This window comes from Paralichthys olivaceus, chromosome 5 (genome assembly GCF_024713975.1).
Source record: "Paralichthys olivaceus isolate ysfri-2021 chromosome 5, ASM2471397v2, whole genome shotgun sequence".
NCBI lineage: Eukaryota > Metazoa > Chordata > Actinopteri > Pleuronectiformes > Paralichthyidae > Paralichthys > Paralichthys olivaceus.
In genome coordinates this window covers 7,331,661-7,356,472 of record NC_091097.1, presented here as the reverse complement: position 1 = coordinate 7,356,472, position 24,812 = coordinate 7,331,661, and the positions used below count along the sequence as shown (strand labels likewise).

Genomic DNA, 24,812 nt, shown 5'->3' with positions numbered 1-24,812 from the left:
AAGAAAAAACCCTCCTCATTGGTGGAGGTAATTATCTGCAGGTTCAAGCTGATATGTGATATGTTTCTACTTGTGAAATATTGATTATATTCACTTTAAATTAGCTGTCATGGTTTAACACATTACCTTTTTGCACCGTTGTAGGTATCTCTGTGTTCCTGTGCATTACATTGTTTGAGCAGTGTTTTTTTCATATGGATGTGATCTGAGCTTCACTGAGGAGCTTGTGAATATCAAACCCCAGAGTGGGCTTAAGTGTTGGACAGAGGGTGGGTGGGCCGCTGCAGAGAAGTGCCCTGATAAATTACATCTGTTCTGGAGACGTGAGCACCGATGCCTGAACTGAAGCGTGACCAAGTGGTGAGGGAAGGAGAGCTGATCAAAGAGGGAGAGAAGAGAGGCGGAAAATTGAAACTTAGACTCCTCGTTCCTCAACCTTCTTCCCCCTCACCTCTTCGTCATTTTGTCTTCTGTCTCTTAACAGACAGAAAGTGACTCTTGCTGCTTTTCTAGAGTAAATTCCTGTCTTTGCACAGAGTCGTAGGTGAACAGCTGGAGTATCCGATAGGGTTATATAACTGTTGACCATCATCCTAAATATCACGAGTGTGGTAAAGTGAAACATGAAAGTAACTCAGGGATATGTATGCTAGTATGTATGTCTTTTTTAAAGGTGTGATCAAATATATGCATTATACACCTCATAAAGCCTTTCACAGCATCAATGTGACACTTCAAGGCTCAATCTAACACCTGTCTAATAGCGCTCGCCCATGGTTCCTCAGGGACACCATTTAATACTGTTTCTGAAGACGCCACCAGAGGTTCAGGTGTGGCTCCTCGGGACGCCGTCGCACTCCCGTTCCCTTGATCGTCAGTGGCTGGTGTTAAAGCAATGGTTTAATTACCATGCCGCAGGGCTCCCTGGGCCAGAACGCCTAAATCACCAGAATGAGCCGCCTGTGGTGTCACATTAATTGTGAAGCAAACACTCTTCACCATAAAAGATCATTTAAAAAAATCATCTTTTTGAAATACAAAGTGAGTGGGAGGAGGCAGAGTGTGAATGTGAGAGGGGGCCTCTGCGATCAAGGCTTTTACATACCCATGAGAGTTAAGTGTTCCTGAACTCTAATGGCGGTGCCGTGCATGGAATGTCTAATCAGGCTGCTGTTTGTGCACACAGGTGAGCTCACTGCTTTATCTTACTGCATGTAGAGATGTTGTACAGGGACACTGCACGTTGATCTGTAAAAGTCAGTGTTGACTGTGTAATGGTAAACTTCCTATTTAAATAACGAGGTAGATATTATATGGAATCAGTACAGTCGAAGCTAAATATCAGATCGAGAAAGAAAGACAGAACATTAAAGACAAGATGAGATAAGAAAATCCTTTATTAGTCCCACAACTAAGAATTTCACTGTTTTACAGCAGCACAGAGGACCGTCATAGACATCAGTGAAACTAATAAGTAAATATGCAATAGAAATGCAACACAAATATAAAAATATAAATGGCAGAAGATTAATATATATACAATGTAAAAAGAATATATACAGTGAGAGGAGACTTTAGAGAATCTTTGCACATTTAAATGTGTTATACTTGAGTTTATAATTCAAAGAAAGCAGCAAATGCTTGGTTGGAAGAAGTACTAAGTACTAAGTGTTTGTTTAAGTATTACTTAAGTCATTTATCATATTCAAGTCAAGTTTATTTATCATGCTCATTTAAAACAACTAGAGTTGACTAAAGTGCTGTACAATAAATGGCAACAAAGAGAAGTACAAGAATTAAAATACATTAAAATTGGATGTAGTAAAATAAATAAGGAAAAAGGTTAATAAAAACACAAAACCAAGAATGTTATACAGGATCCTGTACTTTACTGGAAGCCAGTACAGAGATACAAGTACAGGTGAGATGTTGGCTCGCTTCCTGGTAGCAATTTGTACATCGAGATATTTGCAGATTAACTTCCTGTTAACCAACAAATTGATTGTTGATAATCAACTTCGTCTCTTGTTTCATCTCTAGGAGCAATATGAATAATGTAATCTAAACAGTGCAAACAGCTAAGAAACAAGCATGAGACACACAAACAAAGGCAAATGAAAACAGAAAAGGCAAGAACGGGACAAATCAGCTTTTCTTTTTTTTGTACGTTTTAAGCTTGAATACAAAGACCCATTTGTTCCATGTTTGTGAAGCTCTTTCTTTAAATGCTGTGTGAGCAGGGATGTTCCAAGTGAGATGGAGTGTGTTGCATCCTTCATGGTAACTGTGTAGTGCAGTTGTTTGTGCTGCGCGCTCAGCCATGATAATTAAGACTCCCTCCTCTCATCCCCCTGAGTGCTCAGTGTTTGCTGCACAACTAAAAGAGAAACTTCTCTGAATTACCTAACATCCAGTCTCCACCATGGAGGAGTCCAACATTAGTAAAATACACTTTAATTAAAAATAGAATTATTATTATAATACACCCATGTCTGCTGCAGGGGCGCTCCTCTGGTCACTTGGTGTTTGGTGATGAATGAATCGGAGACTCGTGACACAAAAGAATGACTAGAAGGAGCAACTCACCAAGCTTTTATTAAACTATTCATATCAAATGTCTTTTATTACTGAGGATCATTTCTAGCCTATTACCATATTTCATGCATAGTTTGAAATGAAAACTGTCCCTTTGGATAAAGTTACACATATCAGGCTTGTTATTCAGAAAAGAAAAGGGCAAATAATAAGCAGTCAAAACTGGAGATCTCCACAGCTTCAATCAAAAAACAAATGTCAAGCTGCAGATGTTTACCATTTGTTTTATAATTTCTCAAATATGAAGTCAGTCATTTACTCTACTCTATCTCTGACCAATCCAAATGTTTGTGTATATGTATATATATATATATATATATATATATATATATATATATATATATATATATATATATCTTTATATAGAAATGTATATATATATATATGTAATTTAGTCTTGACTTTTATTTTGACCATAAAGTTTATTATAAAAATCTATAATATAAAGAAAATACATACAACCAAATACAGAGAACTTGATTAAAAAGTGTGTACATTTTTACCATTAAATGTAAATATAAATGCACATCTTTGCATTGTTTATTCAGTAAAACTTTGCACTTTGGTGTGTATCAGCAAACATTTATGCTTTTATGATGTGTCTCGTATCGTCCACTTTTTATTGGTCAGGTGATTAATTGGTCATGTTCTACTGTTCATATTATGCTCACTCAGGATTAGAAAAAATACAAAAATCGATTAGTCATTACTCTCATTTCTTCTCTGAATTCTCTCCATTGTTGAAAAAAAGATGTCTAAAAGTATTAATACCAGGCTACGAGTCTGCTTTGAAAAAGTACACAAAGCAACATAATGTGATCGAGGTTGTAGCTCATGCCCTCGTCGGTTTTACACATCTGGGGCCTGGACTGGGGCTGTTTCCAAATAAAATGAATTTATTCATTGTCCCTGGAAAAGCAGATTATACTGGATTACATCTGACCTTGTTGGTTGGAACTGAGTGGGAGCTGAATATTATTTACTGTATAGGATTCATGCTTATTACCGGGAGCTCCCCTTTTCAGTGCACTAAATGAGTTCGGTGCACATATGGTATGTGCCCAGTAAATCTGTGTGCTGATATGGAAACGTGACTGCTGCTTATTTAAGTGTAAATCATCTTTGGGGAAATGGAATCTCGTGGGATTTGGTCTAATCTCTGCAGAAATGAGAATGAGGATGTTTTCTGGGTATGTGTAAATCAGACTGTGACAGTGAAAGTTTGTGACAGAAAAAACCTTGTCGGGCTGCAGCATTTACTTAGAAGGAGGTCACCAATCTCTACATGTACCTCCATGCATCTTGAACCCATCTGCATGTACACACTTCTGTACAGTGTGGTCTTCTGTGCTACCATATTATTAACCTCTCTATCAAACCATCACTTTAAGTCAGGGATGTATTGCGGTTTCTCTTAAAGAATTTAAAAAACTGTCGCATATAATAACATTCAAAGATTAAGGACTAGACATAGAATTTCCTTGGATATAGGTTTTCCCAGAAAATGCCCATCGAGAAAATGCTCACGTCTTTTGATCTCCTGCAACAACAGCAGCCTGACAGTCGCTGATCTGACCTGCGGTGCACGGTTGAGAGCAGGCCTGCGTGACACAGCCACTGTGTCTTATTCGCTGCTCTCCGTACATGGGCAGTGCGAGAGAGGTAATAAAAGGTAGATCAGACCTGCTTCCCCCCCTCGGAGCGATGTGCGCTCTGATTTTGCTGCAGCTTTTTCCTGGAAGATCCCATCTCTCCACGGGTGCGTCCAGGCGAGAGGCCAGAGACTCAGGTGCATCAGTGTCCAGTGAAGCAGAGAGGAGCTCTGCCTTTGAGAGGAGTATACTCTGTGTGTGTGTGTGAAAGCTTTATTTTCAGAAAACTGTATTGTTTGCTGCAGAGCTGTGCTGCTTTGAAGGCTGTGCACGGCTGCACCTGCGTCATTTACTGTCCGTCAGGAGTGTTAGCGATGTAGAGCTGAATAAAAGCTCATGGTTACTTTGACTCTGCGTTGTTCACTTGTGAGTGAACTGTCCCAGTGAGGAGGAGGTTTCCCTGGGGATCCCCACTCAGACTCATGGGACAAAAAGAAGTCTCCCAAGGGTCCGTCACATAAATGATGAGGACAGATCCTAAAGGAGGGAACATTGAGAAATCCACCAGGAGGGATTTCAGGATGTCTAAAGAAAAGAAAATTAATTTATCAGAAAAAGGACAATACCTCACAGACAGTTTGGTGATTCAATGTTCTACAGAAAAGTGAGTGAAGAGACATTATTATGATCTGAACATCAGATCTGGACATTTTCTATTCTTTAAGAATGATTGTTTAGTGGACGTTTTGATTTATATGGCGCCCAAGATTAAAGATGACAGAACTGAGACTGTGGGAAAGTAGAAGACTGTGACAATACACTGAGATTGAATAGAGTGTTTTGTGCCAGTATATGTGTGAAATACAATCCTGCATCAGAGTCTGAAAGATGTGGATTTTTTGGGGGTCGATGCTGATACAGATGATTGAGAGCTAAATATTCAGATATCGATACAGGTGGTAGATGAGAAAAAGAATTTGCATCACAGATGTTATCATATGCTTATGCAAAAAAAGTAATTCTTCTTCATCTTTCGGCTGCTCCCTTTTCGGGGTCGCCACAGTGGATCATCTGCCAATATATCCACTACCCCTCCTATTTGTGATCTGCATGTTTGTTTTGGCACAAGTTTTACGCCGGATGCCCTTCCTGACGCAACCCTCACCATTTATCCGGGCTTGGGACCGTCACTAGAGCTACCCAAAAGTGTGTCCCTAGTGGCTGGTTTATGCAAAAAAAGTAATTGAGACTCAATATTTTACATTTCAACTATAAACTTTAATATATATATATATATATAACACAAATATACAGAACTTGAATTAAAACATTTTGCATATTTTATAGACACAAAAGGAAAGTTTTCATATTTATATATTCATAACATAAATTGTGACACTAATATTTCTTGGATAGGCTCACTCTCTCTCACACACACACACACACACACATGCACACGCACACACACACACACACTACTATTGCAGTACATTTTGATGCATTTCAAATATGTTGCTATTGTTAGTTTTTATTTGAATTCAAAAAAAACACATCACAACAAAAGATGATGCTAATGTTGGGATGTTATAAAAGCAGAGCTTTGATGTACAGTGGTCAGTTCACCACTTGCATTCAGAGATGCACGCACAAACAAGATCGTATCATCAGATTCACAATCTCAGATCGATTCAGTCTTCTGCGCTACATTTCCGAGCTACAATATTTGACTTCATCATGTCATCGTGGGGACTTTCAGGAGATTCATCTGCTGCCTCAGGTAAGACTCTATCAGAGGCCAGCTACTTTTGTGAGCATTGGAGGCATGTTAAGATATTTCTGTTGTTTGTTTACGATTGAAAAATCGATCAAGTACTTCAATAGTTTTGGATTTGGCTGCAAAACTGTTTACCCCTGAAACTCCAAAAGTGTTTTGTTGAGTTAAACACTTCACCCACTCCTCCAATTGCATAGTAGTGAGTAGATAATGAGTGATTTTTTTATTTTTGGCTGAACTATCCCTTTAAATGCACAGTAACACACAACAGCAGCTATGTGTCACCTTCTGCACTTACTTGTCCAAGAAAGAACAACTCATTGTTTGTTACTTGAGGCCAATGACGTTTTTGCTGTTTTATCACAACATCATCATCTTGTCTGATCTGTTTACTGATAAATAATTGAGGTCATCAGGAAATCAACACAATGTTGGTCATATTTTTATTTTTCATGTGGACTTAAAATGACAGCTGCAGAAATACAAATTTATATCACTCCTGGTTTAGTATAGCGTTGTCCATACTGTGTTGACTGACACTGAAAACAGCCAGGTCTCATATTTATATCCATCATGTCTCTCCACAGTTGCACTGACAACACCTGACATTCAGGCCGGTGATGTGCTTCACAGCAGCTCTTCCTCCTATAAAGTCCTGGACTTCATAGGGGAAGGCAGCTTTTGCAAAATCACAGCATCCATAAACCTCAGGACCAAAGAGGAGGTGGCTGTAAAAATGATAAAGAAAGACACAGAGTTCGCCCAGGACACTAAGCATGAGGTATGGTACTGAATTCTTTGTTTATATTCCTGTGCTCAAGTGTTGTCTGCTCCATCAGAACATGTAGCTGATCACAAACTGTTGATAGTTTTGTCTTATCATGCCTGCTCCTCTCTCTCCAGGTTGCCATGTTGAACTTCATCGGTGGCCTGGCTGTAGATTGCACCAACATGGTCATGGTCTATGAAGAGTTCCAGCACATGGAGCAGATCTGTTTAGTATTTGAGAGGCTGGACTTAAGTCTCTATGACCTGATGGTGCAGCGGAAGTGGAAGCCCCTTCCTCTATATGAGATCCGCCCAGTTGCCAAGCAGGTATATAGCTGCCATCAATGCATCATGAAACCAACACTCTTTTGTTAGAGAGATCCCCAAATCCTAAACCTCACACCCAACAACAGGACATGAAAAAATAAATCTAAATGTTTGTATTATTTCCGTCTCTGCAGCTCTTGGTGGCCCTGGACGCCCTGAAAGATCTTGGTGTCCTGCATACGGACATAATCTGTTAATTGGGATCTGGATCATCTGACCTGAAACCTGTTTTCAAATCCAGATCCATCCAAAGTTGGAGGCCGTGGAGATGGAGGACCGCATAGAGTTTTTGTCTCTCTTAGAAGAGTTGCTTAATCTTGACGGGGATGAGAGGATCTCTCCTCGTCAAGCTCTGCAGAAGCCCTTCATCATGAGCCACCTGAGAGAGGACGTCGACAGCGGAGACTAGTAAGTGACCACATGTCGTTTCACACTGGAACTAAAAAACACATCAGGTTGGATGGACACTGCCTTGAATCTTAGCAGACCATCACACTGCATCCATGAGGCAGAAGCAGATCCAAAGCATTTTGCCCTTAAGGGGGAGGCCTTTCTCTCTCTCTCACACACACACATATATGCACACTTACAAGCACACACACACACACACACTGTATGCAGTTTAAATAGTCTACTCGACATAGCTTGAGGCTTCTTGCCAAATCTGCGCTCCCTTTAAATTCTTTGATTGCACATTTGGATGTTTTCAACACAAACTCTGCTCAGCTCTTTCAAACCTGTCACTCTATTTAAATTGGGACCGTTTATACAAGGGAGAGGAATTCACTCTGGAGTCGAAGTGGAGTCAAATTTGCAGATGTTTCGTAGATAATGTCACAATCAGAGAACTCTAACTGAGTTGGCTGCACAAACAAAGTTTTCTGTTTTCATGGGAATGATTCGATTTTCTGTCATGATTCTGAAGCAGCTCAGGAACCACTGATTCTGTAACTAGTTAAACTTAAAATAATATTTCACATCCATTTGTTTTGCATCACTCGTATCATGAAGAGTAAAAGATGATTAGATGATTGAACACTTAAGAAAAAAATAGTCAATGGATCTTGAGCTGAGATTTTTATTTGTCAATATAGTCAATATTTATTCCAGCTTGTCCAGCCACCATTATTTACAGCTGAATTAAACAGCACTAAAATCTAATATATGAGAACGTAATATTCTGTGAAAGGAACCACTCTACGTCTACATCGTGATGTTAAGATTTGTCACTACCAGTACCATTTCTGCTTTTCCTTCACTGATGGATTTATATTCTTCCTCCTCCACTGATTTCAATAACTCTTTTCAATTTGCAGCTGCTTATTGTTCTGCTGACACACAGAAGCTTCCCACGTTAAAATCAAACCTTGCCACAATTCAACATCAGTCGACATCCTCGGCCTATATCTTATCCCTGAGGTTAGAATGGCAACTTCTTATCTTGCCGTTGGTAGATGACAATGGAATCTATTCATGATGCAATATATAAATGGTATTCATATTTTCTTTGCAATTATTTGCATGAGAATGGAAATGGTCCTCAGTGTTTCATCTGGCTGCTGCCTCAACACAAAGCTGCTCTCAGAGGGTGTTGCACTGTGACTGTGTCTGAATGCCTCTAGAGATGAACCTTTGGCTTTGTTCTGTGGCAAGATGCTGAAAATGGAGGAGGCAAGTTTCTGTGCCATGCAGGGCTGTCACGTGTTGTCTCAGATGGGATGTAACACATTTAGGACCCTCTGGGACTCAACAAACAAACAACACCTTCGCTACAAACACATAAGCGCATCCCTCAGCTCCTTGATGGGCTCGCTTTCTTTGTTTTTTCTTGTCGTATTTTAAGCCGGACCCCTGTGGTGTCCCCCCTGGTATCACCTGAGGCTGACTATGCACCACAGAGTGTTTCCTGCTGGCTCTCTGGACACTGCGAGCCTACAGAAGCCTAGGAGCAATGCCCGTTCTGGTCTTTTCCATCCCACCGTCTCTTCTACAGCACCATGGTGAAACCGGCCGGACCAGCTGGTGGAGCTGGGTAGCTGCAGGCCGCCTGCCTTGGACCCTGATCAAGTAATAATGTCTGGCTATCCGTGCGGGCTGACTCAGTAAACAAGAGCTCGACTAAAAAAGATAGAGAGGCGCTCCTGAGAGGATGGTGATTTCAAAGGAGGAAGCTTGAGCCAAGAAAATGTGCTTACATGCATATACTGTACGTATGTAGAGAAACTCTCATCCATTAGCTTATGTTTTAACATTTACTTCAAACAACAGGTCAGTTGTGTTGATTGTATGTCTCTGTGTGCAGGCTGATATGTCCAGCCTCGTCAGTGGCAGGTGCTTTGGTAAAGAAGTGTGAGAAACTAATCATGGCTGCTGACCTTTTCCAGTCCCATCACGCTGTGCATGGATAATCTCCACGCAGGCTGTTGTCAGGATACATGGATCAGTTGAGGCAGTCAATGGTCCAAAACTATCACTGGTGGGTTTGGCTCAGATCTAGGATCTCGGTAGCCCTCCTTCCTTCTGTGTGAAGTGAAGCGTCTCCAGCAGGTCCACTGCCTCCTCAAACTCAATACACTCTCCTCAGCTCTGAGCTTTAATCGGTAAGTTCTCACTGGTTTGTACAGTTGAGTGACCTCATCAGGCCAAATCTGCAGCCTAATTATGTGAATTTGATGTGCAAAATGGCCTTCTCTCAGCCGTGGGTTTGTGGGTGTCAGGTAATTGACCTTCTCTTTAAAGCGAAACAGCCTGTGATGGGTTTTTTTTGGTCAAAGATCATTAAGCTTCGATCTTAGAGCAATTTTAAAATCCCCAGAAAAGAATAACGTTATGGCAGAAAAGAACTAACGCATGTGAAGAGTTGTCAAAGGTAACAGTGTTTTCAGCTGTTTCAAAAGGCAGGATGAAAAGCCTGCTGTCACAGAGGGCGAGACGCAATAATCACTTATACGTGGGGATGATGGTGCAGACAGATTCTCCTGAAAGGCGTTCAGTGTTTCACTCTGCAGTTTTCATGAAAAGTGTAATGAATGGAGAAAAAAATTGAGCTTGTCAGAGAAATTCAAAACCCTGCTTACTTTTTCAAATCATGACGTGGTGTGAATGTGAGATTGAAAGTCAGAAAGTTACCGAAGTTTAGTGATGTTCATGGAAGTCCATCCAGTAGTTGCTGATACAGTTGAGTCTGGAACAAGCCACACCACTAAAACTGTGTTTATTTACAAAATCTGTTCAGAATCTGATATCTCAAATTCAACATTTTCAAGGCAGAGGCGTAGCAACAGGATAGGCAAAGCAGGCAGTTGCCTAGGGCCCCGAGCTGAGAGGGCGCCCCCCCCATAACCACTGATTATACATTAGTTCACAGCAATGACATGAGTGTGAGGCCCCCTTTACGAGGCCCTGTGTCACTATGACACTATGACACAAATGGTATGCTTCATGTTACTGGTTTGTATGTCAGCTCATAACAAAGCGTGGTCAGGCTTTTGCATTTAGGGGGGCCTCCATATTATGGAATTCGATGCCCATTGAACTTATTGGTCCTATTGAAATTCTCAAGCTTCTTGTTAATCCCTTCTTAAAACTTTTTTGTGAAAGCTTATAGACTAATTGACATTGGCTCTTATTTACACTGAGTAATCTAATTTATTTATATATCTTATCATTTTTATGCTTCTGTGTTTTTCTTTGCTCATGTTCTTCACCTACCTGTCTTGTGTTATGTCCTTTTAAAGCTCTTTGTATCATTTTGAAGAAACATGCTACATAAATGAACTTTTAATTCACATTCATCTTGTTTTGTTTGTATGTCAAACAACCTTTTTCAAACTTGTGGTAGGTTAACAATATCATTAATCATAATTTTATTCTAGTTTTATTTCATCATGTTCTCCTCTTCCTCTGTATTTTTGAACACACTGGAATTTTAGTTGCTGTTTATTTTCATTCTTCGCACACATCCCTCAAACCCTGTATTTTTCCGCTTGCTGTGCTCACGACCTTCGAAAGAATCACTAAATATTCATGTAAGCAACAAAAAAATGTGTAGTTCTGAAACATATCTCAGGTCTTTCACAATCATCAGATTTCACTCAGCTGTTTTGACCTAAAGTGTAGCTACTCATACAAACGTGTGTTTTAAAGGGTTTGGAGTTCATTAAAGTAAATTCATAGATCATTGTTTTATTATATTCTGTTAACAGTCAGTGAACATGGCATGTTATTGTTTTTCTGTATTGAATTCGATTAATTATCAGATTTACTCTATATCTCAGGTTCTGCATATTGTCCACCACTTATGTTTGTATCCCATTGCATGCTGGGATCTGCTTCAGTCCCTTTAACAGATCTTCTTTGTGACCCATTCAACAGCTTTCAGGATTCAAATCAAATACTAAGATTAAAGCTTTTTTGAGCCTCTGATCTGCAGCTTCACAGGAAGTGTTTTTTTACTGTATTTTCAAAAGACAAAAATGAAGTGTTGACTGCTACAATGAATAATAATAATTTCATCATTAATATGGCAACTTGAAAGCAAAGCAAAATCTGATCTTACGCAAACAAAGAGAGTGGGACTGAAAAAAAGATGAAACGCGAAAGAGAGAGAAATGCTACGTGTGAGGAATCAATGATTTGATCATCTTCTTAGTGCAGAGATGATGATGTCAAATGAAGATGGGGCTTAAAAGCTTAGACGCCACTTCGTTGTTTTTGCTTCTGTTCCTATTGTTGCATAGATTATATGATGTAGCTGCAAGAGCGTGTGTGTGTGTGTGTGTGTGTGTGTGTGTGTGTGTGTGTGTGTGTGTGTGTGTGTGTGTGTGTGTGTGTGTGTGTGTGTGAATAGGACTGTGTTTACAGAGCGTTTTATGTAATGGCTCCACAGCAGTGACTGTGTGTGTGTGTGTGCGTGTGCGTAATGAAATAATCTTTAATTCTCCAGGTGATATTAGACACTGAAAGACTTGATTACTCAGTTTTAATATATGCACAAGTACCATTTAGCCTGAGTACACCCTTCACCTACTGAGGTGCTGGTGAGATACACAGACACACACGTGCGGACACACACACACGTACACAAACAAAGAAAATAGAGAAGGTGTGAAATCAAGTTATAAGTTAAAAGTGTTTGCTTAAAATGTTTTGATGTCAAACTTTGTTTTTGTGTGTGTGTGTGTGTGTGTGTGTGTGTGTGTGTGTGTGCTCATTGTTGTTGCCTCTTTAGGACCTTTTCCAGCATTAATACTGACCTTGTCAGCACCAGTGGACTTTATGGGGACCAAAGCCTGAGGCAAAACTTGATCCCTGAGGTCCTAGTAAGGTTAGGGGTGGGGTGTGAATTGTGGTTACGTTAGGGTTAGGCTGTCCTCAATGAATGGAAGTCAATGCAAAGTCTTCATAAGAACAGCTGTACAAATCTGCGGGTTTGAGCACAATAGCAATGCTTGTTGGGATCAACAAAAATATGGTCTAAAAAACAAACCAACAGTCTTACAGTGTTCTGAAGTGAGAAAATGACACAATGCATATCTAAAATGCATATATGCATATATAAAATTGTATTTTTTGAGTAATTTTTACATCTTATTGGAACTTAAGCTTATTTGGAGTAACCAATCAGCACAAGTGCTAGGTAAACCACACCATCTAATGCTTTTCATTTTGTTCATATTGTCTTATAGAACATACAATTGTTGTTTTTAAGGTTTGTTTTTTTGCACAGCTCACAGAGACGAGATATGATGTGTTAATGAGCCTTAGAGACGCTGTTGTTACTTTTAGACTCAGCTAGACTAGTTGTTTCACCCTGTTTTCAGTCCTTATGCTTAGCTAAGCTATTTAGCTGCTGGCTGTATCTTCCAACTTTATTGGAGAGTGGTGTCAATCTTCTTATCTAAGTCTAGTCATCAGAGCTCTTTCCTGAACTGTTGTACTATTCTTTGAATAAGATTGTTGAATAGCCCGTGCACAACAGTTATATTAAGGGCATCTGATCCCTGCAGGTTTTTAAAAACATGTTTTTACTTAATTTTGTGAACACCTCATTATACATCTTACTTAAAGCAGTACTGATCTTGTTGAAATCTTAAGATGAAACGCCAGCGGTGATGTTTATGCTAATGCTGGATGAGCTGCGACCGTACTGAGGGCTGAGTGTCTGAATCTTGAAGTCAATATTAAAGTCTCTTTCATGTGGCCTGGTGGCACAGGTTGAATGTGGTTCAATGGGCGTTTCACTTGGAGTTTTACTCTCTGCTGAGGATTTTACATATGAGCCCTTGATGATGCTACTTTGGAAGGTATCAGGAGTCGGATGTTTGACACGCCATGTTGTCAAAGAAAGCTCTCGTCATCCCCTCTGTACTTTATAGGTGATGAGTGATCCGAAAGTTTTCTCTGCAGCCAGAATAAACACATTCACAGAAAACAGGCTCTTCACCAGACGGATTTTTAGGTGATTCTCTGTCAGGGCTTTATCCTGTTTGAACTCCCCTGCTGAGTGTAAATTTTTCCACCGCTACCTCTCAATTGTCCTGTGGGCTGCAATAATTAGACCAGCGGGGAGGCGAGAGCAGATTATTGAGACCACATCCACTAGAGAATGAGTTTCTACCCACGTGGCAATGGAAGCATCCGCTCTCCTCTGACCAGAGCAGTCAAGAGATTAATGACTGCATTTATGGAAACACTTCATGTAACACTACTCTTATACTGAGTATAAAGGGCATCTTTCACGTGAAATACTTTTTCAATGTGTCTATGTTTGAATTCAACTATTATCATAGCAATGGCCGTCTGATAGACCAATCATTAAAAACTAATTTCTACGACTACAGGCTGATTCACAGTATATGTGTGAATCTATTGATTTTTTTGGCCACTTGGGGGCAACGTGTGCTGAAAATAAAATATTGTTTATCACCTATGACCATAGACTGTGTATAAAGCCTATGACATAACCAGTGGGGTGCTGATTACCAGTGGCCAATGAAGAAACTTTTCCCTGGTACCATATCCGAGGAAGACACAGTGCATATTTCTGGCATGCACAAGAAGTAAATATGTTAGAAAATTACAGTTACTTGAGGCGCAGTGAATGTAGGTTTAAAATTGCTTCATATCGTCAGCGGAGGAAGACAAGAAGTAAAGATGAACTGAGAATAAGATTGCTGTACAAACGGGTATGTTTTACCTTTTCACCTGAAAAAACACTGGGGTGGATTACCTCAAAATCTGGAAGAAGGATGCGGTTTGGGTCAGAGAAGAACCATTCAATTTTGGTGTGGATATGGAACAGAGGGAGGATACAGAAATGTTTCACTTTCTTTGTCACTGTCAGATGTTTTTCAACCTTAGTGCTCAATTCAGATTTTTTTCTAGATCCGATTTTTCTGATGTAGCTGTTCACATTATCTTTTAAAATGTAACCAGGATCAGATTTCGAAGGAGTAAACAAGGAGAAGAAGTCAGTAATAAACATGGAGGCCACAGATGTGAGTGTTCACAGACCGGTTACGATACAACCCCTCAAGTTTTGCTTGTACAGATGTCTTAAACCTCACTGTCCCTCAACTGACTACCTCTGTCACAGCTGTCTTCCATGTTTGTTTCAGCTGGGCGACTCCTGGCCACTGCTCTGCCTGCGCAAAATTTAGAGGAATGTTAATGTAGAGTGACTTAAAAGATGCATTGAATTCCGATATGGGACACATGGCTGTTCAGACTGCGATCACATTAAAAAAAATCTGATCTGTATCTGAATTAGAACAACAGATGAAAGTGGCCCAAAACTGATTATAAAATCAGAGTCATAGTGATTTCTCAGAGAATAATTCACAAATCTTGTGTAATTCGGTACAGATCCACATAAAAATCCACATCTAGTGAATTCAAATGTGGTTTTATGAGGGGACTTTTGGACATTGGTGGAGGTTTATGCTCTACTGAGTTGTTTTGTGTGACGTGGTATGTAGTTTATGCAAATATTTGTGGATGTCCATGTGTCTCCTGATAACCTTTACCGTCTTTGTTGATAGAAGACAGAAGACAAGGAACAACATTTTTGGCAAACTGATGAATTCAAATCCATTTGTTTTGTCCTCCACCAGCTTGTGAGGCTATTTGTCTCTGTAGCTGCTGATGCCCCACGATGTTCTCCAGGTCATCTCTTACTTTAAATGTCTGCTTTCTGATGCTCGGCAGGTTCTTTACAATGGACGGCTGCGGCTCTGGAGGTAGAGCGGGTCGTCCACTAACTAGAAGGTTGATTGGTTGATCCTCTGCCCTGAAGTGCCCTTGGACAAGACGCTGAACCCCAAATTGACCTTGCCCCTGTTAGTGTGCAACCTGCTCTACCTCCTGAGCCACAGCTGTCCACTGCACCTGCCCTGCATCAGAGAGCAGGCGGGCACAGTTACAGACTATCTGGTGTGAATGATGTGTTGTAGTAAAAACACACTGTATTTAAAAGTTCTGAATAGATGTAAATGGGACTCTTAGACTCATTGAGACTAGAAAGTCCATTTACCTTTTTTTAAAGCTAAACCTGGTGATAATTATTCAGGTATGGGCAAGTATGTTACGGATAATATCAAATAAAATTTCCATATTCTTTGAATGGCGCATACAAAAGTCGTGTTCCCATTTTTGCTGGGGTTTTTCAGGGCCTCACGCATCTCACATAGAACAAAGAGCAAATATGTTGTGGCTCAGAGGAGGAGGTTGAACTTTAAATGTAACCCGCTGCAGCTGAACTTTGCTGACGAGTGCTGCTCTGATGACATTAAGCTCTCCTCTTGCTTTTCCGTGAGCTTCTTATAGGAGTTTGCTATTTTCCAGGACTATGAGCTAAGAGATGATCCCATAGGCTTTGTGGGTCCGTGTGTATGAGTGTGAGTCTGTGTATTGTATATTGCACTGAAGGCATGGTAACATAAATATTCACTTTTTTCACATTCAGGCACAGATTGGTCTCAGGTTGTAACAGTCAGATATGAGAGTGGACTTCTTTTAATTTACTGCTCCTACAAGATTAAATGTAAGATTTTATTGGTCCATCAGTTTGTTTTAATAGATATTTATAAATAGCCGGCTGAATAATATAAAGGTCTGTGTTTCATGTGGATCAGAGTGATATGCTGATTGAACAGTTCAGACAGCTGAGTTTCTAGAACCTGTGGAGCTGCGTCTCTCATATGCATGTGGACTTATTTGTGGCATTTCTGTAAGTCAGCATTTTTCTGGTTTTAGCACAGGCAAACACTGTCCCTCCCACGAAGGTCTGTTTGGCTGGGGTTTCTTTTTTCAAGCCGAGAGAGAATCTGTCAATGACCCGTTTCCAAGAACGCATGCTTCAGTGGGCAGGATACAACTCAAGACAATCAGACCATTTGTTCACAGGAAATTTGTTGATGTCCCAAATTGTTGATCTAGAAATAGAACTGAATCTTTTCTTTATTTTTCATGACACAATTTTGTTATCATTTTGAAGATTACAAGAAAAACATTGGGATGTAGAATGGTCTCAGTTTCTCTGGACCAAGTTGAAGAGGCTGTGGTTACACAGGCTCCACAGCAGGTTTGTACAGAGTCACAGGCTGTGTGTGTGTGTGTGTGTGTGTGTGTGTGTGCAAGAAACTGCTAGACCATATATATATGCCGTGTATTTGTTGAGTCAAATCTTACATTTAGACTTCAGTCCAGCAGCAGATTCTGTTGTGACTCACGGGACCTCAGATGTCAGAGTGAAACCTTGTCAAACAGAGAAGAGGGAGTAAAGGCTTTAATCACATTGCCTGGAGTTATATCCATGTACACTACACACACACACACACACACACACTTTACTGTAGCCTCAAAAGGTGTTATGATGACAGCAGTGGAGATTCAGGCTGCGTATGAGCGACTTTGTGTGATTTGTTAAAGTCAGCAGGGTCCAGCGGGGAGGTGACGGAGCTGCTCTGTTAAATCTTGGCCTTCACTAACCTGTTTGCCTGTGACTTCTTGTCCCCTTGACGTCACCGCCAGCCTGACGTGCTGTGCCGGCTTCAGGGCCGATGGGAAGACCAGCCAGGGCTTTGGATGAGTTGGGCTGACAGAGGGCCAACCCCAGTACTTACCCAACATCCGGCTTGTCTTCCCCCATCTCCCTCTCTGCTTAACCCCCCCTGGATCCACATCCCGTCGCAGAATCACAGATGAACAGCAGCTGATGGGAGCTGACAACCCGTCTGACTTCCTGCTCGACCAACTGCCTGTGGATATGCTAAACGTACTGACTTTAACATTTTGTTGTTGAGGTCAGGGGTCATAGGAAAGCTCACAATATGTGACTGCTGGAGCAAGAAGGCAGGAAGGAAAGGAGACGCACAATGAACACTTACATAATTCAACCAATCATCACTTTTTTAACTTATAGTCGACAGATACACAGCCCACTATTTTCAGTAAATGCTGATGTACAGATCTGTCTTTTATGTAGTCCCAGATTACTCATCAGACCTATATCAACTTGATATCCTAAGATTTACTGTATATGTAATTAATTAGTTTTTCTACAGAATTTACATAAACTGTCTCTCCCTCACATGTGTACTGTCTATATTTGAGCATGTCGGAGATATTTTCTTTTTTTGATCGATGTTCCTCAAAGCCCCCTCCTCGACTTCTGTCATTCTGAATCTGGTTCAGACCCTCCACAACCGAGCATCACCATAAAGCCCAAACCTGACTCTTAATTAAACCTTTATATAGATGAAGATAATCCCTCTGGCTTTGTGGGAAACTTTAGCAGTATCTGCAGTGTTTTTTTGGATGAAGAGGCTTAATGGAAGCTTTAAAAATGATATTTCACCTGTATATAAAGGAACTTAGAGAATAGAGGAGAGGCGAGAAGGTTCTTCCAGAGCAAAGCAAAAAAGATGATAAAGGAATGAGTAAGGTGCTGTCTTCTCTAGAGGTGTTGTAAGGCACAGAACAGTATTTGTTTCTGTTCTGGGTCAGTTAGTGAATATTTGACTTTATACAGACAAGAGTCTTCATCCTGTCGAAGTACTTTTTAATGCTTTTTTTTTTTTTTCAAGGGATGGAAATGTCAGATCTGTTTAACAGATGGTTGTTGTAGACTGAGCTATCTCAACAACTGTTCGAAGGGTGGAAACTAACTGAAACAGAAAGAGAATCCAAAAGCTGTAGTTTCCCCGACATTTCCTCTGCACCACAATGAGCCTGATATTTGTGAGTTAACATACTAAAATGCTAGGACTCTATATATAGATTCACAAAATGACAGCTCCCCAAAAGGGAAGCCAAAGCATCTTTATAGCCCCCTGGTGGCTGGCTGCATAAACTTTGCCTCCTCCATGTTAGCAGAGGAAGACAAATAACTAATAGTCTTCCTCAAAGATGGTTTCTATTTTAGGTCGCTCTTATCACACTGACATATGTCCAAGTAATCATTTTTCTAAATTTGGTTTTAATGACTAATTTGATATAATAGACAGGGTGAAACATCATGATTAACAACTGAGTCTGACTCGCGATTGGTTGAGCGAGTGTATCAGTGGGACCTTGATACTGAGGCTCCATCCCTTGATCACTGCTGTGCAGCTCTAAATGAAGTTGGGGCAAAATGGTGGCATTGGTATCCATGATATTTAGGCTTTATTTTTTAATGTCGGATGGAAAATGGGACGACCACCTTAATATACAAATATATTGCTAACATATTGCACTTGTTAGCATGACTTTAGTCTACAGCCTCCCTCTAATCGTTCCTTTCTAACATAATACAAGTATTTCAGTTACCTCACCATAGCCATACCTTCTACATGGTTTATTTGCTACAGTCTTCCTCATACTATACTTGCCACATTTGTCCTGTAGGATTGTTTGCAAAGTCAGATGTCATCACTCTGTAGTTGTCCCACTTCCTTGCTTTGGGCCATTACAAGAAAATAACCTTCTGAAACAACCTGGATGTTGAAACGCTGGGTAAACAGTGGAAGAAGTAGAGGTGGAACAGTACATGACCTGTGGAGAGGGGCTTCATGTGGAGAAGGAGATCTGATATGTGATCTGCAGTGACACATAGCTTTTATGTGATGGTCCTGTAGTGGCAGCGACCAGCGGTGAGCCTGACACCCTGCGCTGAACTCTAGATGTTTGCTATAAGAAACTGAAACTGTGCTGGCAGTTGCCATCATTATCATCATCATCATCATCATCATCATCATTTCCAAAATATACACTCATCACTTTCCCAGCAGCACATGGTGTTTATTTTGTCTTAAACGTTGTAGGAACTATATGTTCTAGTTCTACAAGGCCATGAAATACAGTATATCTCCATGATTAACTAGAGCCCGGCTGATAGGGATTTTTAGGGGTCGCTCTTGATACAATATTAGGGAGTAAAACCTTTTTGATACCAAAATATCTGACAATCAAACCCTTTTGACGTTGACCCTTTTTTAATGAAAATGTAATCATAAATGCAACAAATATTTTCTGCATTGTAAAATAAACCTTTTCATATTGGCAAACAAACACAGATACAGATCTGAGGCTCATATCAGCCAATAAGTTGGTCGCACTCCACCATAAACCTGTCCTGAGAGCTGGCTGTACATTTGTGTCATCTTTTCTTTTTATGTAGAGCTCATTTATTAAACACCTTCATTCTTCCCTTAAGCTTCTTCAAGTAAAATAAATTTGAAAAAAAAAAATATATATGCATCATCTTTTTGTTCCAACACTTAAATACCTGTGATACCTAATGTAGGCAATATGTCTTTTTTACATTTTTGGAGCCAAACAAATGGAAAAAGAAATTTAAATATTATTGCTGTCCCTTTAAGCATCAGTCAGTTATAAAGTTAAAAAATAAGGTTTTATTTAAGTCTTGTTTGCTCATTTCATATTTTGAACCCTGAGGTGAGCAGTTAAAACATTTAATTATTGATCGATTTCTTCACAAGCTGCTTAAGAGAACATATATAAAATCTGACGCATCTGATAGATAAGATGAATTTCTTTACCAGACTTCAAGGAAGTTTGAAATGAATTTATGAGGAAAAACATAATTGAAACTTCTTGCAGCAGATTCTGAAGTGACAAAGCTGCATGCAGTTATTGTTTTAATAATTAACTAGTTAAACTTTCACTGTATTATTAACCTTAAAATGTAGATAGTGTGATATGACTGAAAGCTTTAAAACAGGACCTCACTGAATTTTTTGGGGGGATAAAAACTAAACTGTTCCTTGTTACCATTGCCAAAAAGATTCTGCAAACATTTAAAGGTAAAACTTAACTTCACAATATATCTACATTGCTTGTGGCTTAAAGTAACTGTTTACTAACTTCATATCTACTATTTCTCACCATGAAGACATAGAAACAGCCAAGTCTAACTTTATCAGCCATTGAGCCATTCCTCAGTCAGTCGATCTTTAAACTGCTTTTTAATTTTGTTTTGAACATTTTATTTTGTTCTTGAAATTTGTGGCACTTTGTGATGTTATGGTTGTGTAGAAGTGAATCTGAATCAGAGTCTCTCTTCCCTTTTTTCATGCTCACATTTATTTTTGTTTTGATGGCAACATAAATAATGACGGCTGGTTTTAGATGTGATCTAAATTGCAGAAGTTGTAATGGCAGAAGAAATGGCAGCTAAATGATCTAAAATCTAAATGCCTGGCCTCTGTCAGATCATTTGTCACATGATCCTTAATGGTTCTGAACTGCAATGCCGTGTTGTCTGAGAGCAGTGCTGAAGGTCAGTGTTTGTGTTTACTTTTTGTGCGGGTCTATTTTCAGGGACATCCTTTTTGTTAAGTGCACCACTGATGTTTGTGTGTCCTTCTCTGCTAAGAGGGTCTCCTACTGTGACTTCAGTGCTGATCAATTTAATTGTCAAAAACAAAAAGGTCATGAGACGAGAAGAAAAACCACAAACATTTTCTTTCACCTGCGAATAAGCGGCTGCATGATTTCCCCACCTACACCATCATTAACTATGTACAGATTGTTATCATTGTGATGGCCTACTTTCTCCACCCTGCTACTGTAAATACATGCATCCAGAAATAGTATGTGAACAGATGCTCACTTTCTCTTCATGTCCACTGTGGAGAACGATATCCCGTCAGAGCGATTTCCCTCGCTGCCCAGAGGCTTGTTGTTGGCCTGTCGTAATTATAAATGACACCTGGCTTCGATTTTTTTAATCTCGTGCACATGCTGATGATCTGGTTACTTATCAGCCACTTCCCTGTAATCACAGAGACACATTAAATGCTCATCCTCGACCTGGCTGAGACTTTATCATTTGCATTGGCCTCCAGGTTGCTTTTAGTGGCCACAGGAGTTCCACATGAAAATCCTATGGTGCACAGATGCTGTTTTAACAAACCACAGCAGCATCTAGAACAGCACTTAGTACGGCACATACCTCTGCCAAGTCCCAGCTGTAGGGCTTGGCCATATGACTTCAAATCAATATCTCGATTATTTCCAACTTTGTGTCTTTAAATACGTGTCTCAGAAACTCTTGAGCAAATCAAACAAACACAAAGTAAACTTCAGTACTGTTCAGGTCCTAATAACTTCTGATTAGTGATAATGTTAACATTTAAAGTGGGTGCAGATCAGCGGGGGAGTGAGGAGGGAGCACATCCAGCAGATGGCACAATGCAAGGTACCTGGGCCGCCGCTGCATATTAATTCATATTAACATATTAACTGAAATATTAATTCGGTTAAAGTTTATAAATGACGGTTCAATTGACCAGCCCTACCCAGCAGTCCCTTAAATTAAATCAAGCTAGACAACATTTTACACATGAATATCAGTTCCCTTAATGTGTCTGCTTTTTCATTTAAGATTTTTGATTTAGAAAATGGTACAAATTTTAAAATCTCTGAGAAATTAACAATTATGTTTAGGAAAATGAAAAAAAATTCCTGGATCCACCCCCTGATTCCCACAAAAAATTATGGATTCTTCCCGTAACCACTTCTCATCCTTCCACCATGTTTCGTGAAAGTCCGTAAGAGTTTTTATGTAATCTGGTTTACAAACCAACAATGAAAACACAATCTCCCTGGTGGAAGGAACAACAGCAAGAAGCATCTCTGCCTCCTCTTCAATCAAGAAAAAAATGTCTCATTCTTTAAGTAAAGGATTCTTCTGTTAATTCTCTGATGTTAAGGCAGTAAATCAGTGAATGAATGTGCCAGAGTGCCTGACTAATGATGAGATCTGACCCCTGCAGTAATGGGGCAGGTGACCATGTGGATCAGGGCGGATCCAGGAGCTGAGTGATGGCTCTGTGTTAATGTGTTTGATGACCTCAGAGCTATGATTCACTATATCAAAGTGTAACAACTATGACACCACCTTTATTTTTAAAGGTAATCATCGTCAAGAGGGCAAATGCCCACCAAAGACTCATAATGATGTAGTAGACATTTGCATTAGGGTAATGGATGCACTCGGCAAGTACTTTTACTGGACTTATTTCATTTTCAAGAAATGTTCTATTGGTTATTAAAGGGATAGGTCACCAGTATAGTCACCACTATGCTGATAGGGGGTGGGTGAAGTGTTTGAGTCCACAGAACACTTCTGGAGTTTCAGGGGTAAACAGCAGTGCTGCTAAATCCAATACAATTGAAGTAAATGGTGACTCCTTTAAATGCTCGTATGTATGATGTCATCCAAATGTCCGCAAGCCCTGACATTCACATTTGACTCAAAACAGCACCCTAACTAGTGATGCTACCAACATTTAAATGTATGAGGCTTACGGACACTTGGTTGACACCACAGGGGCAGTATTTTCTGTTGTTTTACTACGTCTGAAGAAGGGGTACCCAGTTATTTGTATTGTTCGTGATTTAGCTGCAACACTGTTTACCCCTGAAACTCCAAAAGTGGATTCAAACACTTCCCACAGCCCTCCACTTAAGTAGTAGGTAGATAATGAGTGAATTTTCGGTGAAATATCTCTGTAAATGCTTTAAAAGCAGGGGTGAAACATCACAATTGATAGCTAGACTTACATTTGGTCGTTCGTATCGACAGAAAATCCCACATTCACTAGTGTGCAGACGTCTTTGATGCAACATGGTGGCGCTCGTTAACAGCAGAGACCCTACTTGAGAAATTGTGCTGTTGCACATTGCTTCATTTTCTCACCTACACACACACAGACAGTTGCTAAATGATGCCAGGGACAATATCAAATAGTGTTTTTAAGAAATCCCAAACACTAGATGCTGTTTGACCAAACAGTGCTCTGGTTCAAGTGTACTAGCACTCTCAGTCTTACAAATGTTCTGGTTTTATTGTTTGTGGTGTTTGCCACATGCAGAGCTTGCTGAGCTTTTTGACCTTAAATCCATCAAACTCGACCTTTTGAGGAAACATTTCTTGAACAAACAAGAAGATTCTTGCCAACAAAGTTTATAACAGTCAAAGTACCTTGTACAGGTTTCACAAATCAGGCACTTTCAGTACTTCAGGTATATTAAAAAGCAAGTACTTACTTGCTATTACTCAAGTAGAAAAGTTAATGTTGTACTTATACTTTCACTTGAGGACATATTTGTATTTATTTAACTCACACGTGGGTACTGCCAATTTGAACAAACCAATTAATATCAGATTAAGCAAACCATGATTCCAATTATTCTATCCCACAGGTACTGAACAGTCCTTAATGCTCATTAGTCCATGTAGTCTGACAGTCACAAACCACAGCGACACCACAGGCCAATATTCAGATGGACATCAATTAGCACCTTATTGCTTTCTGCTGCTATTTTTTACCACAGTGTAATCAATGGCACGTGGGTGTGCCTCGGAATCAGATGGTTTACAAAGCTATTAATCATATGTAAGATGTTCCTTAGAAACACCTGTTTTCATTCCTCGTTTGCCTTGTTGCAGAAAAATGCTTGAGAAGCACTGAGTCAGAACCCCCCCCCCCCCCCTCTCCACCAGCTCATGGATGTAACACTCACGTCCTGACTCATCCGCTGCTACAGCAACAGCAGATAACTCTTCCTCCACCTCCTGTAGACTCGCCCGCGCCTCATTGCCTTCTTGCTTTTTCTTCCTCAAAATATATTTGTAACCCTCAAGTGTTGCTTCACTGAATACGCACGTGCCAAGTAGAGTGAAGATCAGCTGCTTGAATGACAAATGGTGGAACCTAAAACCTACATGAGGGTTTGATCAAATTCAGTTTTCTTTTATATGGAAACGTTATGCACTGATACCACTTTATTGTTTTTGAGAGCATCCTCCACAGATGTTAAACCAGCTCCAGTGATTCCTTTACCTCTGTTACTCTGGGCTTTTTTTCCTTTCCCTCATTGAGTTTCATCAGTTGTCTCTTTGAAGTCATCTCAGCTGGGTTATTGTACTTCTCGGGAGAGGAGGTGCAGTATAACATTGCTAACTGTGGACTGACGAATGTCTAAACTTGTTGAGATTAGTTTTGAACCCCTTCCAGCTTTATGCAAATCGACAGTCTGTGATTCTATTTGAGCCGTGAACTGAAAATGTGCTTTTTATTTTAAGTCATAATATCTCTAACTCAAACCTTTAATCTGCTTTCATTGATTTGACTCCAGATTTGCTAAATCCTGACTCCTCTTCGCTTTTGTTGATTTCATAGATTGTATATAAAGATGTACGACATGGCAGCTCCTCAAAAATGAACCTTGCCTCCTCCATGTTA

At 39.9% G+C, this 24,812-nt stretch overlaps 1 long non-coding RNA gene across 1 annotated transcript in view; it reads left to right on the top strand.

Moving 5' to 3' along the window:
• Positions 1-19,717, top strand: part of LOC109634079 (uncharacterized) — a 35,480-nt gene extending 15,763 nt beyond the window's left edge. Inside the window, exon 4 of the long non-coding RNA XR_002203034.2 lies at positions 17,089-19,717. This is a non-coding gene — a long non-coding RNA (uncharacterized lncRNA). The remainder of the gene's footprint in view (positions 1-17,088) is intronic.
• The last annotated feature ends 5,095 nt before the right edge of the window (positions 19,718-24,812 follow it).